We start from the raw sequence: 16892 nt of genomic DNA, 5'->3' as shown, positions 1-16892 counted from the left end.
AACACCAAAAATAAAGAGGCACTATCAACCAAATGCACTGAATGACTTGGCAAGTTGAAATCACCCAATCTCTGCCACTGGCCACCCGGTGCTGGCACAATGTGCCCACAGTGGAACAGCCATGGTGGCTTGGATGAAGGCTAGGCATGATCCCAGCAGTAAGGATAGCCATTCAGGAGCGAAGATAGCTACTTCGAACCTCCCAGCAAAAGAGACTGTACTGAGCCCCCAATCCAGCCACCATCTGAAGACATCAGCCAACTATTCTGTGGCAAGTTGAGTATATTGTAGTCTTTCCTTCCTGGAAGGGGTAGCAATTCATCATGATGTAAACTGACTATCACTCCATATGGATTTATGGATTTGCCTTTTCTTCCTATAGGGTCTCAACCAGCAGCACTATAGGAGGACTCAGAGTGTCTGATCCATCAGCAGATGGTCCCATACAATAGTTTCCTGGACCAAGAGAGAAAGGCAGTGGGCAAATTACCATGATACTGTCACATTCCTTATTCTTAGAAGATGATGGCCTGAAAGAATGCTGGAATAGCCCTAAAAGGCATGCCTGAGGGACCAGCTTGGAGATGATACACTGTGAATGTAGGAAATACACTCTAACTCAATGATCATTATATGGTACTGTGTCTGAACAACTGGACTACCTGGGCGAGGAACTCAGAAATGGAATAAGAGTCATCCCAGAGACCAACAAGGGGACTTTGTGCTTACCATTTTCCAAACTACACTCTGTGGATCGAGGAGTCCTACTTCTAAGAGTGCAATGCTTTTACCAGAAAACACAGTAAATGTTCTATTAGACTTATGAATGCCACCCTGTCTCTTTAGGCTTCTTAGAACAAAACACCACCAGGCAAGGAAGTGTCACTGTTCTGGAAGTAGTCATCAGCAGGAGGTCTGTTTTGCATGCAGGTAGATTTGGCATCCCATGATGCTCCATTGTCAACTTGGAAGGCAAGTGGACAAGGACAGCGGCCACAGCCTGGAAATGGCAAGCAGAAGCTTGGGTTAATCAAAGTGGGTCTTAGTCATTTATTGGGTCGACATCTGAGCAAAAGATGTACTACCTGAGAGTGAAGGGAGGGAGGGAGGGAATCAGTTATGGCTTTGAGACCAGCTACAGGATCAGGGGCTGTAGTCTACTCTATTAATCTTGCCCTTACAAGTTTCTCCAGGAAAAAGAGCAAAGAATCCCACAAAAACTGGTGCCAAGGTTGATGAACTTATTGTCTGAAGCCGAGCAGGTCTGAACAGTGCATTCAATTGACTGTGGCAGATACTGTGGTGTGACAACCACATCTACTCTTTAGCATCACGTCAGCCATGACATTAGCATCCAGGTGTGGCCTTCTGATGGCTCAGAGCTGTGTCCCTTCCCAGGGATGTCCCTTGGCTCAAGTATATGACCCGCAGCATGGGCAGACTGGTAGATGCAAGGTCATGGGTTTATCCCAGTTTGGAACATTTCTGAAGGTTATTCCTGCTGTATGATCTGTCTGTAATGATGTAGCAGATATCTTTCTAATGTAAGTTATATTTAATAACACAAAAGAAGTATAAAAGTAAAATTATAAAAAACATATACATTAAGGAATAAGAAAAAACTGTGATACCTGTATTAATAATAGGTGATTTAGACTTTAGGCAAAAAGCATTAACGAAGATAAAGAAGGTTACTAAGGATAAATGGTTCAACTTGCCATAAATAGGTAACAGTTGTAAACTGATATGAAGCCAACTAATACCTTCAAAATGTATAAAGCAAAATGGGAAGATTTACAAAAGAATTTGAAAAATCTACAATGATAGGAAGGAAAAAGCCCCATAATTGGTAAATCAAGCATACAAAAAAAAATTAAAATAAAAAAATAGAAGATTTAAAAACATAAGTACAAGCAAGTCTCAACAAATTAAAAGGGCTGGTTTGCTACCAAAATATTCTCCGGCCATTATGCAACTGAGGTAGAATTCCAAATACCTCAAAAACCAGAAAAATATAAAATTTCCAGAGACTTAAAAATTTAAAAAACACATTAAAAGAATTAATAGCACTTACAAAGTCATAATATAAACTAGAAAACATTTTAATCTGAACATTAATTAAAATATTCCATGTCAAAACATATGGGGTATAGTGAGAAAAGCATGTATAGAAAAATATATAACTAGCCATAAATACATATTTTAGAAATAAAGGCTAAAAATTAATGAATTAGTCATCCAATTTAATTAAGAAACTGCGACTAAGTTGGGAAATCAAGGTTAACTTCACATTAAAACTTTGACTAATGTAGTTGATTATATTAATACATTAAAACAGAAAAATCATGTGACTCATCTTAACAGACACAGCAGAAAAAGATGAAATGAAATTTAACATTCATTCATCTTAAACACTCTTAGCAACGCAAGCATAGAAGGAACTTCCTTAGCCTGATAATATATATCAAAACACAAACAAGCCATAAACCTCACAACAAAGATTTAAGATAATGGTAAAATATTAAAGTATTTCATTTAAGAACATATTTAAACCCTAATATATACTAGAGATCCTACCTCTACCAAGTTGATAACAAGTACATTAGAGATACTACTAAGATAATAATACATATCAAAAAAATAAACAAAAAAACCAAAAACTCACGACAAAGGTTTAAGATAATGATAAAATGTTAAAGTATTCCATTTAAGATCATATCTTAGCCATCACCACTTCCATTCTAAATGTACTAAAGATCCTACCCTTTGTACTAAGGCGATAAATCATGGTAGAAGGTTGATAAAAGTATGGAAAAGGAAAACACAAAGTAAATCTTACTTGAAGATAATAACATTATTGTCTACAGAGAAAACCCCCAAATATCTGCAGATGAACTATTTTAATTAATTCGAAAAGTCATGTAGTTTATATACATCTTATTATGGAAGGCCAATTCTTCAGTCAACCAGCTAAAAAATAGAACACTAAGAGTTCCGTTTTGATAATTCAACCGAAGATGCCCAGGTAGTCTGGACTGTTTGTGAAAGTGTCCGTGCCCTTACCCATTCAGAAGGCAAGTTGTTTCAGGGAAGGAAATGGTATTCTTAAAGCCCTGAAACCGTAAACTTTTACTACAATAAAATCTGATTCCATCTTTTATTGGTCATTTTCTCTGCATGGAGTCATAAGTAGGGCCCAAGGTGGGGCCACAAACACCAGGCTTTTGTAAGTGGAATAGAATCGGGTACTTTTAAATCCAGGAATTTGTTCTTTCCCTCTTTGGTGCCTGTGGAGTTCTTTGTTGCAGTCTTTGTAGAGCAGAATGCAGGAGGAAATGACTCCTTTGGAATAGCTATGATTAGAAGATTATATAGGCATCTCGGAGGTCATAGGAAAATAAAACTATGTTAAAATGATATCAATGTTCTGCTATCATTCCACTAAACCCAGAGATTCTCAAGTGCTTAAACAGTTTTATGTGTGAATAACTATCCATTTAACTTGGTGTAAATTCTCATGCAAAGAAAGACTACAGTATTTGCCTGCATCTGTGAGTTACCATTTTCTCCTGGGGGGGGGGGGAGGGAAAAGGAAGCAGACTATCAGCAACATAAGGAAACAAATTGAAAGGACAAAAATTATGTATTTAGGGTTTTTTTTGGGGGGGTAGCTCCTCATATCATTTACTATCATTTTAAATCAGCCTTTTCATTAATACTGCTACAGAATCTTAAATCTTAAAAGATGAATGAATACTTTAGCGGCTCAATGTGCAACCTTCTATCCAATCTCTCCCTGTAACAGGCGTAAAAACCTACCACACAGTGGACAACTGAGATGATCAAATGCACAGGTGAGTTCTGTAGCAACCAAGAGAGCACCTGCCTCTCCCAAAGGGAGCAGCGGCCACCTGGCTACAGCTGACCACTGCAGTAAAGTTCTGTGGGCCCAGTGGGGCCATATCTTCTGATTGTTTCAAGACACACCAGAAATCCAAAATTTTAAATAAGAAGTACCTTGATTGTTAAACGCTGACTGATTCTTTTTGCCACAAATACTACACAGGTGACAACAAGGACCTCCGCCATTTATTTGCAAGATCTGCCATTTTATGGCTTTGGGGTAAAATGATGGGCCCAGTTAGGGGCAGGACTAGATAGAAAGAATTCAGTCTCTCTAATGGCCAGCAGGCACATGAAAAGATGCTCAGCATCACCTCTCTCATCAGGGAAACGCAAATCAAAACTAGAATGAGCTATGGCCTCACACCTGTTAGAATGGCTAGCATCTCAAAGAGAGGAAATAACAAGTGTGGGGTGTGGAGGGGGGGATGCAGACTAGTGTGCCACTGTGTGAACACAGCATGAAGGGTCCTCAAAAAAGGTAAAAATAGAATTGCTATATGATACAGCAATTCTACTTCTGGGAATATTTATCCAAAGGGAATGAAACCACTAATTTGGAAAGATATCTGCACCCCTATGTTCATTGAAGTAATTATATTATTTATAGTAGCCAAGATATGGAAAACAAGTGTTCATTGCTATATGAATAGATTATGCATATATATATATATATATATATATATATATAAAATGGAATGTTATTCAACCATAAAAATAAAGGAAATACTACCATTTGTGATAATATGGATGGACCCTGAGGGCATTATGTTAAGTAAGATAAGTCAGACAGAGAAAGACAATACTGTATGATCTCACTTATATGTGAAATCTAAACACAAAAAACTCATAGACAAAATAGATTCTGGTGACTGCCAGAGACAGGTTGTGACAGGGTGGGTGAAATGGGTGAAGTTGGTCAAAAGGGACAAGCTTCCAGTTATAGATAAGTAAGTCCCCAGGACAGAGCAGACAGCTTGGTGACTAAGAATGCTGAGTGGTGTATTTGAACGTGGCTAAGAGAGTAGATTTTAAAAGTTCTCATCACAAGAAAATAAAATGTCTAATTATGCGAGATGACAGGGGTTCAACTAGGCTTATGGTAATAATTTCACTATATACACATATATCAAGTCTTTATGTTGTACATCTAAAATGAATATAATGTTATATGCCAATTGTATCTCAATTAAAAGATACACACACACACACACACACACACACGCGCGCGCAGTCTCCCAGATTCCAGGCCAGGGTTCTCTTTGCCTCAGATCACTTCTCTTGAACACACCATATTGTCCTATGTGAGACATGCTTTTCTTAACTACAAATACATTAAAATGCAAAATCTAAAGCTGGACAAGAAAGGGGGGGAAGTATTGAGGAAATAAAAGGGAGCAATACTGCACCAAATTACAATGAACAAAAAAGGGTCTGACTTAATTTTCCATGTATTTAGGAATACCGGGCATGTATTTCCCGAGAATGTTTTGTATTTACAGCATGTCTATCTAGTTATATGGCTGCAATATAATTGTTTTCCTGCTGAGAATTACGGCTGCAAAGTTACTCTGGGTCCTATTACGACTAATTATAGTCTTGCTCTGGAATTTAAGAGCTCCCTCGCAAAGCTCCCTCCTCTCCAGTTATGCACAATGTGGCCTGGAGAGCATTCTGATTCCATGTGTGATTGCCATTCTCTGGCTCCTGCTAGAAACATGACATTTGGATGTTTAAGGGTATAAATTACCAGAAACGAGCTCAAGCTGATTGGAATAATTCTGACTTTCAATTATATGAAATTCAAACACCATTGTGTAAGAGAAAAAGATATCTTTCTCATAGATAGATAGATAGATAGATAGATAGATAGATAGATAGATAGATAGATAGATAGATAGATAGATAGATAGATATAGATAGATTAGATAGAACTTATATAGACACAGATTCTCCCTGGACTGAGCTCTCTTGGGAAAATAGAAGGGTGTAAACTGGGTACAACTTCTCTGGGGTCATCATAGTTTGAGCCAACATGCATAAATTTACCAAAACAAAGGTAAAAATATCTCTCTTTAATTGATAAACTCTCTGAGCTCAGAGTCAAAAGACTGGGGTTCTCTCCAGCAATGTCACCCCGGCAACATTAACGAATCATTCCACTCATTTAAGCTTCAATGTTCTTGTCTGTCAACTAGAGACACTAATGCCCACCCTGCATTTATTCATTCATTCCAAAGTTGCTGTGAGGATCCAATGAGATAGTGAGATGCCATTCGATGAAGGGAGCATGCCTCTTTTGGCCACTGCTGGCACAGGAACAGGGAGGCCAGGGAGAATTCTGAAGAGTAAGGTATGTGGAATTAGACACTGCCAGCCTTGTGAAGTCCTGTAAATGGCAATGACTGTACCCACCACTCCTGGAGCTGCTGGGGGGCTTAGATGAGACTCTGAGTGGGAAGTGCTTGGCTCAGTGTCTTCTTCACAGAAAGACCTTAATAGCCTTCCCCTTCTGCATTCGTATGTCATTGAGTTACTGAATCTTTTCTTATTGTATTACCAAAGGGTTATTTGCATTCATAGTACATGACTAAGATCAGCATTTCTATTTTTATGGTTGCAATCATTGATTTTTACCAAAAACTGAAGTTTTTTATTAAAAAAAAATCATAGCAGTGCACAAAAGTTTCATGGGTTCTAGAAACAAAGCAAAGAAGCCAAATTCAGAACTTTTGATCTTGAAAGCATCTGTTTTACTGTCTTCCCCAGAGCACATCAGAAGATGAATGAAAGGGATGATGAAGTTGAAAATTTTTACCCCGAAAAATCCTCTGTGGCAGGGAGGGATATTTCTCTCTTCATATTCTAATCCAGGCCTTTCATAAAATTTATTTATTTTAATTCTTATCAAAGTAGTTTTAAACATAGTTTAGAAAGTAAAGAATGCTATAGGGCTTACACAAAGAAAGAGCTGTCTCTTGTCCCATCCCTGCTCTCCTCTGATTCTAGCTCCCTACATGCAGCCACTTCCAAATTTTTTAGATGTTTCTTCTGTTATTTACCCTCCATATATTTTTAGGTGAGAGGATGGGAGATAATTAGGCAGAATTCCGCATGTGCTTTGACCGAGATCCACCCGGCAACCCCACATGGGGCCGATGCTCAAGTACTGAGCTATTTTTAGTGCCTGAGGCTGATGTGCTCCAACAGAGCTATCCTCAGCACTCAGGGATGACATTGAACCAATCAAGCCACTGGCTGTGGGAGGGAAAGAGAGAGAGAAGGGGGAACAGTGGGGGGGGGGGAGAAGCAGATGGTTATTCCTCCTGTATGCCCTGACCAGGAATCAAACCCGGATGTCCATAAGAAGGGCTAACACTCTATCTACTGAGCCACTGGTCAGAGCCTACCCTCCATATTTCTAAATAGCATACCCATCTGCCATTCTTGAGTGATTTCCATTTCTATTATGATTTGCTGATTTCCTACTAGGAAAATGGTGATTTCACTCTTGAAATCCTCTTCCTTTTCACACTCCTTTCCCCTCCTCTCCTTCTCCCAGTGGGACCATATAATATTTTTTAAGTCAATCAGAAGTCGTGTTCACATCATTATGGCTGGTTACTTCTGAACTACTGCACCATCTGGTTTTATAGTTGTAATTCCTTTCTGATATGAAATTTTTATTTCCAGGAATTAGTAATGAACTCTTTGATTTGTTTACTTACCTTTCGACATACATATTTACAACCCTACCCCCAAATTTTTTTGATCCTCACTAGGGTCAAACACATCTAAACCCATCCAATTCATTTTTCCCCCTTTCAGAGACATCCCTCTTTAAACCCTCCATCCACTAGTTTTAATCACTTCCCAACCCTGCTGCACAGATGCTGCCCTGAGATTTTTTTCTTCCCCATCAGCTGGGAGCTCCTCACTCCTCCGCTGCATTCCCTGCCTCCTTTCTTCTTTCTTGTGATTTACTCTCTCATTAGGGGCTGCACACTCCCCAACAGCCTCCTGACAAAGAATCAGTGAACAACTTTTTGAGGCCTTGCTTCACTCGGAGCGCAGGGAAATGCTCAATGTTAATGATTGTTATTAGAGATAATCACATCTTGCTCTAAGCAAAGACTAATCCAGAGATAAAGATTGGAGAACTAATTCATATTATGGACCACTGAGTGATAACATGCCCTCCTGTGTTTTCAGAAGGATGGACTCTGGGGAATACAAGACCCAAAAGAACACAACATTAAAGACAATACCTCATGTACTAGGGCAGTGGTCGGCAAACTGCAGCTCAAGCCACATGCGGCTCTTTGGCCCCTTGAGTGTGGCTCTTCCACAAAATACTATGTGCGGGCGCTACCTCGATAAGGAATGTACCTGCCTATATAGTTTAAGTTTAAAAAATTTGGCTCTCAAAAGAAATTTCTATCACTGTACTGTTGATATTTGGCTCTGTTGACTAATGAGTTTGCTGACCACTGGACTAGGGCAAAGATGGGCCTCACTGGGTGGGTGCTGTCAAAGAAAGACCATGAGTTCTGGCCTCATTCACACATGAATTCAAACCCAAGATCTTTCTGGTTACTTGCTCTACACAGGAGTTAATTTCCCTATCTGTAATCTAAAATAGTGACCTCTAACTTTGGGAGTTAAAAATTGAATAAGCCCTAGTAGCTGGCGCAGAGTGGGTAAGCAACAAATAACTCTTGGGGTTAGGATTCTGTGAGTCAGAAACATGAGCAGGGCTCACCTGGGTGATTCTTTCGCTCCATGTGCCATCACTGGGTTCCTCAGGGGTACTCAGCTGGCAGTTGGATGGGTCTAGATAAGAAGACCCCAAAAGCTTCAGTCACATACCCAACAACTTGGTGACCACTGTCCATATCGTCACAGGATGTGTACTCTTGAACACTCCCGCAGGTTCACTGGAATTCTTACATGATGGTCCAGAGTTCCTGGAGACCAAGACAAATGCTGCCAATCCTCTTAAAGACTGGTAATCGGGGCCAGCCCGGGCTCAAGGGGAGGGGAAACAGACTTCACTTATTGACTGGAAGAAAATCAAGAGAATCGGTGGCCATCTTTCAACTGCCACTGTGGCTAACACTGGGAATAATAAGTTTAAAGTACGTTCAATTGGACTGACAAGCTGTTCTCTCGAAGGAATGGCCAGTCCTCAGTCCCATATTTCTTCTTCCCTCCATCTACAGGAAGTCCTCCATTAAGACTCACCAGTATGTAGGCGTAAGCCATCTTGTAACTGACATGCAAAATGATAACTCTTCCCACAGGAACTTGATCGCGCCATTCATCCAAGAATACCCAAGTCCCCCACAAACAATGAGTACATTTCTGCTCTCCCGTGATGCTTCTCTTTATAGACAGGGAAGCCCGGAGCCCAGGGCAGGGAATTTGCTAAGGTCACAGGAGTTGGTGACGGAGCTGAGAAGGGATTCACGGCATCAGCGCTGGGTCAGCATTGACATTCCCGCCGCCAGTGATACCGGACAGAGAAATGCAAGGGTAGCCTTGCCTGCGCACTCTCCTGATGGCTCGTCCCCCCTTGTCCCTTGATATCATCGCTGTCCTTGCTTACAACAGTATCTCTGAATCCAAACCTCTCTGAGGCCAGACGGAGACCATCGAGAGAGCTGGGGAATCTGCACATCCCTCATGTCACACCTCCTGTCATCCCTGATTACTCAGGAAGTCGTGCACGATTAAAGGGAGGCAGGGAGCAGAGCCAGGTACAGGAATGCGCTTTCATTCTTCACCGGGCACAGGTCATTTGCTTTGCTGTCCAAAAGCAAGAAATTCCAGAGAAAAGGGAAGGGGGGGGGAATAGGAGTATGGGGGAGAGGAGTGAGAAAAAGAGTGACTGTAAATGATATCCGCATTCAGAAGGTATCATTTAATATTGGGGCAAACTATTGACTTCCGCCTGATCTTTGTCACATCTTGTGAAGTGCGCTATGCCCGCTGCTAAAGTGTGCTGGGACATTTAACTTGTTGGATGAACTGAAACGGAAACAGACACATCACCGTTTATCACTGGACCTTCTCCTTTCTGTGGGCCTTGTCCCCTGGCCAGAAGTCCCAAACTTAAAGCACTATCATCACTTTTAAACTGATTTTTCTACATCCATCTCCACCCCCAAGATTCCATCCAACTAGTGCCAACTTTGTATTAGAATGGCAAACTTTAAAAAAAAATAGGACTAAGAAGGAATCTCAGAAGTTATCTAGTTTAACACCTCCACGGTCCAGGTAGGGAAACTGAGGCCTCACTACCGACTGGTGACTTGAATAATCTGAGTCGCACTTTTCTCATCTACAAGACATGGATAACTAAGAACACCCCTCTCCTCTCGGGTTGTGGTGAGGACCACACAGAACCATGCACGTAAAAGGTTTGTTGTTATGACCCATTTTACAGAAGAAAACACCTGTTCAGGTTCGCCTAGTTAGTCCAGGACAGAGGTGGGCCTAAATACCCAAGACTTTTAACTTCTACTATACTGCGCCATTCGATAAATATGTATTACAAAACTACCATGTTCCAGGCACTGTAGTGAGCATTTAGAACGGAGTGATGGACAAGCCGGTCATGGTCACCGCTCTTGCTGGTGCTTACAATGTAGGAGGAAATGGGATTTACACTTATTACAATTGCAACCATGTCCCTTCGGAAGGAGAAGGGGAGGGTGCTGTGGAAATGAATGGAAGAAAGCAACCTGGGAAGGGCAGTCAGGGACTCTTGTCCCGAGGAAGTGACATTTAAATTGTGACTGGAGGATGAGCAGGCCATGGTCAGAGAAGAGTGGGGGCCCAGGAAGCAGGTGGCAGTGTGAGCCCCAACACTGGGAGAAGAGAGAGATGTTCTCAGAACTGACAAAACAAAAGGCTTTACAATAGGAACACCCCGGCTCCCCTCCGGACACTGATTCTGCTCAGGGATAAAGAGGGGTGCCTCCTGGAAGTCCTGTGTCGGGGGGGGGGGGGGCGGGTCACAGCTCTCTGCTTCCATCCGGAGCTCTGTAAGTATCTCTCCATTTAAATGAGCTCCATGACTAGACACCTTGACTTATTCCAAAGACAGATTAGTGGGCAGTGAAGTAACGAGGCTTTGCTGCACAGATAGGTTCGCTTGTCACGTTTTAATGCTCTGATCTCTAGAGTGTGAGGGGGAAAGCAGAAAAAAATTACTTAGGAGGAGAGACTGGTACTTAACCAGGAGCCCACTGAAATTCTGTCGGCCCGGTTGTTTCTAACCCGTGGTGGGGATAACCGAGCAGCGCTCCCTCTGTGTTCAGACCATTTCTCAGTTCTTCCTGCTTCTCCCGCCGATGCTCGCATAGTCCTGTCTGTTATCTGGTAAAGCCTGTGCTTCTCTTCCTCTTCTGATCATGTCTCTTTCTCCTTCTTATCATAACACAGGAAAGAGGAAAGATATCTGCGGAGACTCAGGCGCAGCCCTGGGGGTGGATCTGTCCTGGATCGGGGAATCAGCATTTGGTAAGCTGCAAGAGTTCACTCCTCCACGTAAGAGAGCAGTTTGTTTTCTCTAAGGGAGAGGCACTTACCCTGGGCTCCCAGTCTTGGCGCCCACTGCTTGGAAAGATATGGAGGCCTTACTCTTAGCTCACGATTACCAAGAAAGCCCTGGCAAACAACTTGAATTCATCTGGCCCTGGGGATGCAAGGCGGTAGAAGGCGTACAACGATAAGATGTATCACCGGCTTCGGGGGTCATGCACAGCAGTTAAGGAAACTAAATAATAGTTATTGTGATAACAGCTAATATTTATTGCACCCTACACCAGGCAGTGCGGGAAGGGATTTACACGCGCTAACTCATTTAATCCTCCCCATATTGTACATTTCCTATTTTACAGATAAGGAAAAGTACATCGGAAAAGTTAAATAATGTCCCCAAGATCACACAGGCAGATAGAACTGAGAATGAAATCCGTGCTGTGTAATTCCAAAACTTGTGCACGTAATCATGTCAGAATAAATATAATGCTAAAGGGCGATATGTAAGGTCCACACGATTTGGAGAGAGGCTCCTGCAGGGCGGAGCGAGGGTCTCCGGAAGCTGCCTGGGAGACTCTGGAGGACCAGGAGGGCTGACGGTGCAGGGCCCCAGCCTCGGCAGTTCTGACACATCGGCCAAATAATTCTCTGCTGTTGGGGGCTGCCCTGTGCACTGTAGGATGATTAGCAGCACCCCTAGCCAGTAGAATTCCTAGTTACAAGAACTAGAAAAGGCTGGGGACATTGCCAAATGCCCCTAGGGAAGAAAACCACCCACAGTTGAGAACCACTGCCTTAGAGCAACGATTTTCAACCCATGTGCTGCAAGAATTTTTAAAACATGCCATATCTGACTGCTTAGTTTGGGGCACTGACCTCTTTTCCCTGAGACTGTCAACTTAAAAGATAACAACAGCCAACACAACAATAGCCATCCTGTGTGAATGAATTAAAATCATATATGTACCTATGTTTTTTTGTCAGATCGGAAAGCAGTATATTTGTGCTGTGCCTTCGCCTAGTTTACATATGCCGTGAGAGGGAAGAGGTTGAGAAGCCGTGCCTTAGAGCCTTGGTCGACAAACTGTGGCTCGCAAGCCACACGCGGCTCTTTGGCCCCTTGAGTGTGGCTCTTCCACAAAATACCACGTGCGGGCGCTACCTTAATAAGGAATATATACCTTCCATATATAGTTTAAATTTTAAAAATCTGGCTCTCAAAAGAAATGTCAATCGTTGTACTGTTGATATTTGGCTCTGTTGACTAACGAGTTTGCCGCCCACTGCCTTAGAGGAAGCCAGGGAGCTGGAGGGTGGGGAGGCCCTAAGGAGAGGAGGCCATGAAGGGGAGGTCTGTTGTGTCGAAGACAACACTGGAGAAATGACTGAAGTGGAGATTGGAACCAGGCTAAATGCCAGGTTAAGGAAGTGGGAGCTGAGAGCTGGGAGCAGGAACCAATTTTTGTTTTCAAGAATAATGATGAGCCCTGGCCAGGTGGCTCAGTGGATTAAATGTTGACTCAGTGTGCCAGAGGTCATGGGTTCAACTCCTGCTCAGGGCACATATGAGAAGCAACCAATGAGTACACAACTAAATGGGAAAAAAATGTTGATGCTTCTCTCTTTCTCTCTCTCTCTCTCTCTCTCTTTCTCTTCCTCCCCCCCCCCTTCTTCCCTTCTTCCTCTCTCTCTCAAATCTATGGATAAAAGGAAGAATGGCATGTGGCCCTTACTAACTATGCATCAGCCCCCTGGCCCCCATGCTGTTCTCTGAATTTGCCAACCACACTTGGCCTGAGAGCTTCTGAATCGGCTATTCCCTCCCCTCAAACTCAGTCATCTGCAGAGCTCCTCCCTTCCTTCACATCTCTGTTCAAGCACTTCTTTAGGAGGAAGACCAGTTCCACCTGTAGCTCGCTATCCCCTCCGTCTGCTCAATTTCCTTCCATATGTCTGCCTTTCCTGCACACCAGGCCCACCATGCCATTTATTGATGTGTTCATCATGCTACTGTCCATCTCCCCCATTGAAATGTCAGCTCCGAAAAGGCAAGTGTGCACTCTGCTGTATCCCCAGCCCCAGAAACACTTCTTGGCACATAGCATGTACTCAATCAATTCTTGTTGAAGCAATGAATTGATTTCCAAGGGAGTGTTTTATGAAGAGGTTCCCTAGAAGCCAGGCATCCCCATGTCTGATTTGTAAAGGGAAGGTCTTGAACAAGACACATAGTCTGAGTTCTCCCTGAATCAGAATGACCGAGCCAGGAGTGTCCGTTAAAGTGTAGGCTCCTACTGCCCACTCTACAGCCAATAAACCACAGTATCTGGACAGCAGAAGCTGGGAACGGACTATTAATGCATTCCAAAGATAAAGACGACACGTAGCAACTTTAATATTTTGTGAGGCAAATATGTCATTGCTCTTTCTCTTTCATTTCACTTCTTAGGAAGACAAGATCCAGACACTCAGACTTTAATAAACATAGGGTTATAATACAGAACATCTCAAGATTCCACATAAGTATCTCTCTTGCATATTAAAATATAACTGTTCATACTATGTTGATATAGAGCTTAAATTCTCCCAGCCCTTTACATTACACAGAGCATTTCACATTTCCCAAATTTTTCTGATCCTATCACCACCTTCAAGCAAGACAGGGTGGCTAATGTCCTCCATTTTGTCAATCAGATACAATTAAGACTCAAAGAGCTACAGAGACTGGTATACAACCTACACTCTTTATTAAAGGCCGAGAGAGCAGGGTAATATCCACTCCTGGGCCGTTTCAGTTGGCTTATTATAATAACTAATGCATTTTAACAGCACAGTATAGTTTATTAAGAACTTCAGCAAAACCTTATAAGATACAGTGGGTTAGGTAGCATTATCTGTATTTTCAGATTAGAAAATTAAAAGATACTGCATAGTCCTGTGGTTAAATTATAAGGCTCTGGACTGAATGCCTTAATTCTACCACTAGCTCCATGATCTGAAATAAGTTACCTACCTTATGTGAGCCTTAGTTTCCCTATCTGCAAAACAAAGCTAACAACAACACTCTTAGGGGTGTCAGGGGGCTTAAGTGTCACAATTTGTGTAAAATGCATATGGCCTGACACAAAGCTCAAACTCAACAAACGCCAACTATTAGTAACAGTAATTAAGGTTTTGGGGGTTAATAAACACAGGAAGAATGTCCCATTGTAATCCTGGTACTTAGCTCAAAGGATGGCATAGCAAGAACTCAATATCTATTTGCTCAACCAAACAATAAAGGAATGAATGGCTGAGGTTAAAATGACTTCCCCAGAATCATATAACTGGTAAATAACAGAGCAAGACCCAACCTCTTGTCTTCTAACAAACCCTAGGTTCCTCATGTTACACTGGTCCTCCAGGCTTCCCAAGTGAGCAATAAAGTAAGAGCAAGGATTTAGCTCAGCATTGAGCAAGCACTCTCCAAGACAGATTTCCATTCATGGATGTCAAATTGTAAACCATGGCTGTAAAGAAAATGTATTAGACCCAGTTGGCTAACCATAAGCTTTGTCCTTACCATCCTGTCTCCCTTCTTGGTGCCCTGGTGCCAGGAACTCTACACACAGGTATTATTATCCTCTGAAACAACAACAAGGCCACTCAGTTGCTCTCTTCTCATTAAAAGATATATTGCCTGTATCTGCTCCCCCCTCTGGTCCACTAGGAGTTATGGAAGGTTAATAGCTAGCATGTTCCGGTTGAAGCATGGAGAAAGGTTATATAAGTGTGATTGCTATTGTCATATGAGGTTAGTAAAGCCCCATCCTTCTCTCCTATCCCTTCAGTCACCACCACTACCTCCTCATCCTCCCCCACCTACCAGCAAAGAATACACACACTTGCACTGATCTAATGTCTTTCCAAACACTTCCAATGTGAAAAATGCAGTTCTCCGTGCTCTTCAATTCATGCTTGTGTCCAATCTGCATTGAATAGTAACCACTAATCAATGTTAATTTATTGATAGCTCAAGACCTAATGCCTTTGTAACCACACTGAATTATGCAACAAAGATTATAGAACTTCTAATGCAATTTAAATGGGATCATTATTTTGGGAGGAAAAAAACATGAAGAATACAGAATGGATATGTGTTTTAGAATTCAAGGAGATTAAAAAATACAACAACAAAACCTCATTTTTGAACTAGAATCCTGAAATATTAAAATTGATAGAGACCTTAGAAAACATGTGATCCAACCCTCTCAGTTTACAGGTGTGAAAAGTGAACCCAGAGAGAGGCAAGAACCCAGCAGTGCAATTTCTCTGTAGTTAGCATGGCATCTTCCTAGCCTGCCCTCCACCAATGTGTTTCTAAACAAATTCTAACACATACACTCAGAAGCTCTATTTAATGCAATTCTCCACTGGCCAGCATGAAGGGCTTTTAGAGTTGATTAGAAGATAAGAAGATGATGGGTCAGGAGTTGACCCCCCGCTGCTTCCTAGAGAGATACTATAACTCAGGGATTGCAGGCAGCGGGGGTGGGGTAGAGGGTGCGGGGTGTAAGTCTCCAACTCAGAGTGTGGGGGGAACAGAGCAGCAAGGCAGATGACAGAGATTAGAGACACCTGATAAAGCTTCTCTATTAACTTAAGCACTTGGACATGCTCAATCAGGGATCCCAGCTCTATCAGTTATAGATTATCAGTGACATCGGGCACTTACATAGGAAGCTGTCCTGGGCTCTCATTGCCAGTTAGTGGAAGATAAGAATTGGAATTCCAAATGCTTAAAACCCAGCTTTCTGTGTCTGTGAGATACGGGCAGAGGAGTTTGGAAGACTGCCATGCTTATACACACACACACACACACACACACACCACACACGCGCACGCGCGCGAGCAAGAGCAATTCATAGTAGTTTTTGGAAACCGTCCTCAGAGTAAAGATGCACAGGACCTCTCAAAATGTCTTTTCTTAATCTATTATGTGGAACCTTCTCCCAGGGTTAACCAACAAGGGAGGCATAGGACCATTTTAAAAACTGATTCTTTGTCTGTTTTTATGTGACTGTTGAGTTATAGAAGTTATTTATATATTCTGGATACAAGCTTTTGGTCAAATAGGTGTTTTACAAATATCTTCTTTCAGTCTCTAGCTTGCCTTTTCACTCTCTTATTAGTGTCTTTTACAGAGCAGAAAGTTGTGAATTTTGATGAAGTACAACTTATCCATTTCCTTCTTTTATGAATCAGAGTTGTGGTGTCGCACCTAAGAACTGCTCTGTTAACTCTACATCCTCAAGATTTTTTGTGTGCTTTCTGGTAATCTTTTTTAAAATTTACATTGTATGTTTAGAATAATGAAAAACTTTGACTTCACTATTGTATAAGGTGTGAAGTTTAGATCAAGTTTCATTGTTACTGCATATGAATGCTCAATTTCTCCAACA

The sequence above is a fragment of the Saccopteryx bilineata genome, chromosome 4 (genome assembly GCF_036850765.1).
Source record: "Saccopteryx bilineata isolate mSacBil1 chromosome 4, mSacBil1_pri_phased_curated, whole genome shotgun sequence".
NCBI classification, from domain to species: Eukaryota; Metazoa; Chordata; class Mammalia; order Chiroptera; family Emballonuridae; genus Saccopteryx; species Saccopteryx bilineata.
Note: the sequence above shows the minus strand (reverse complement) of the source record.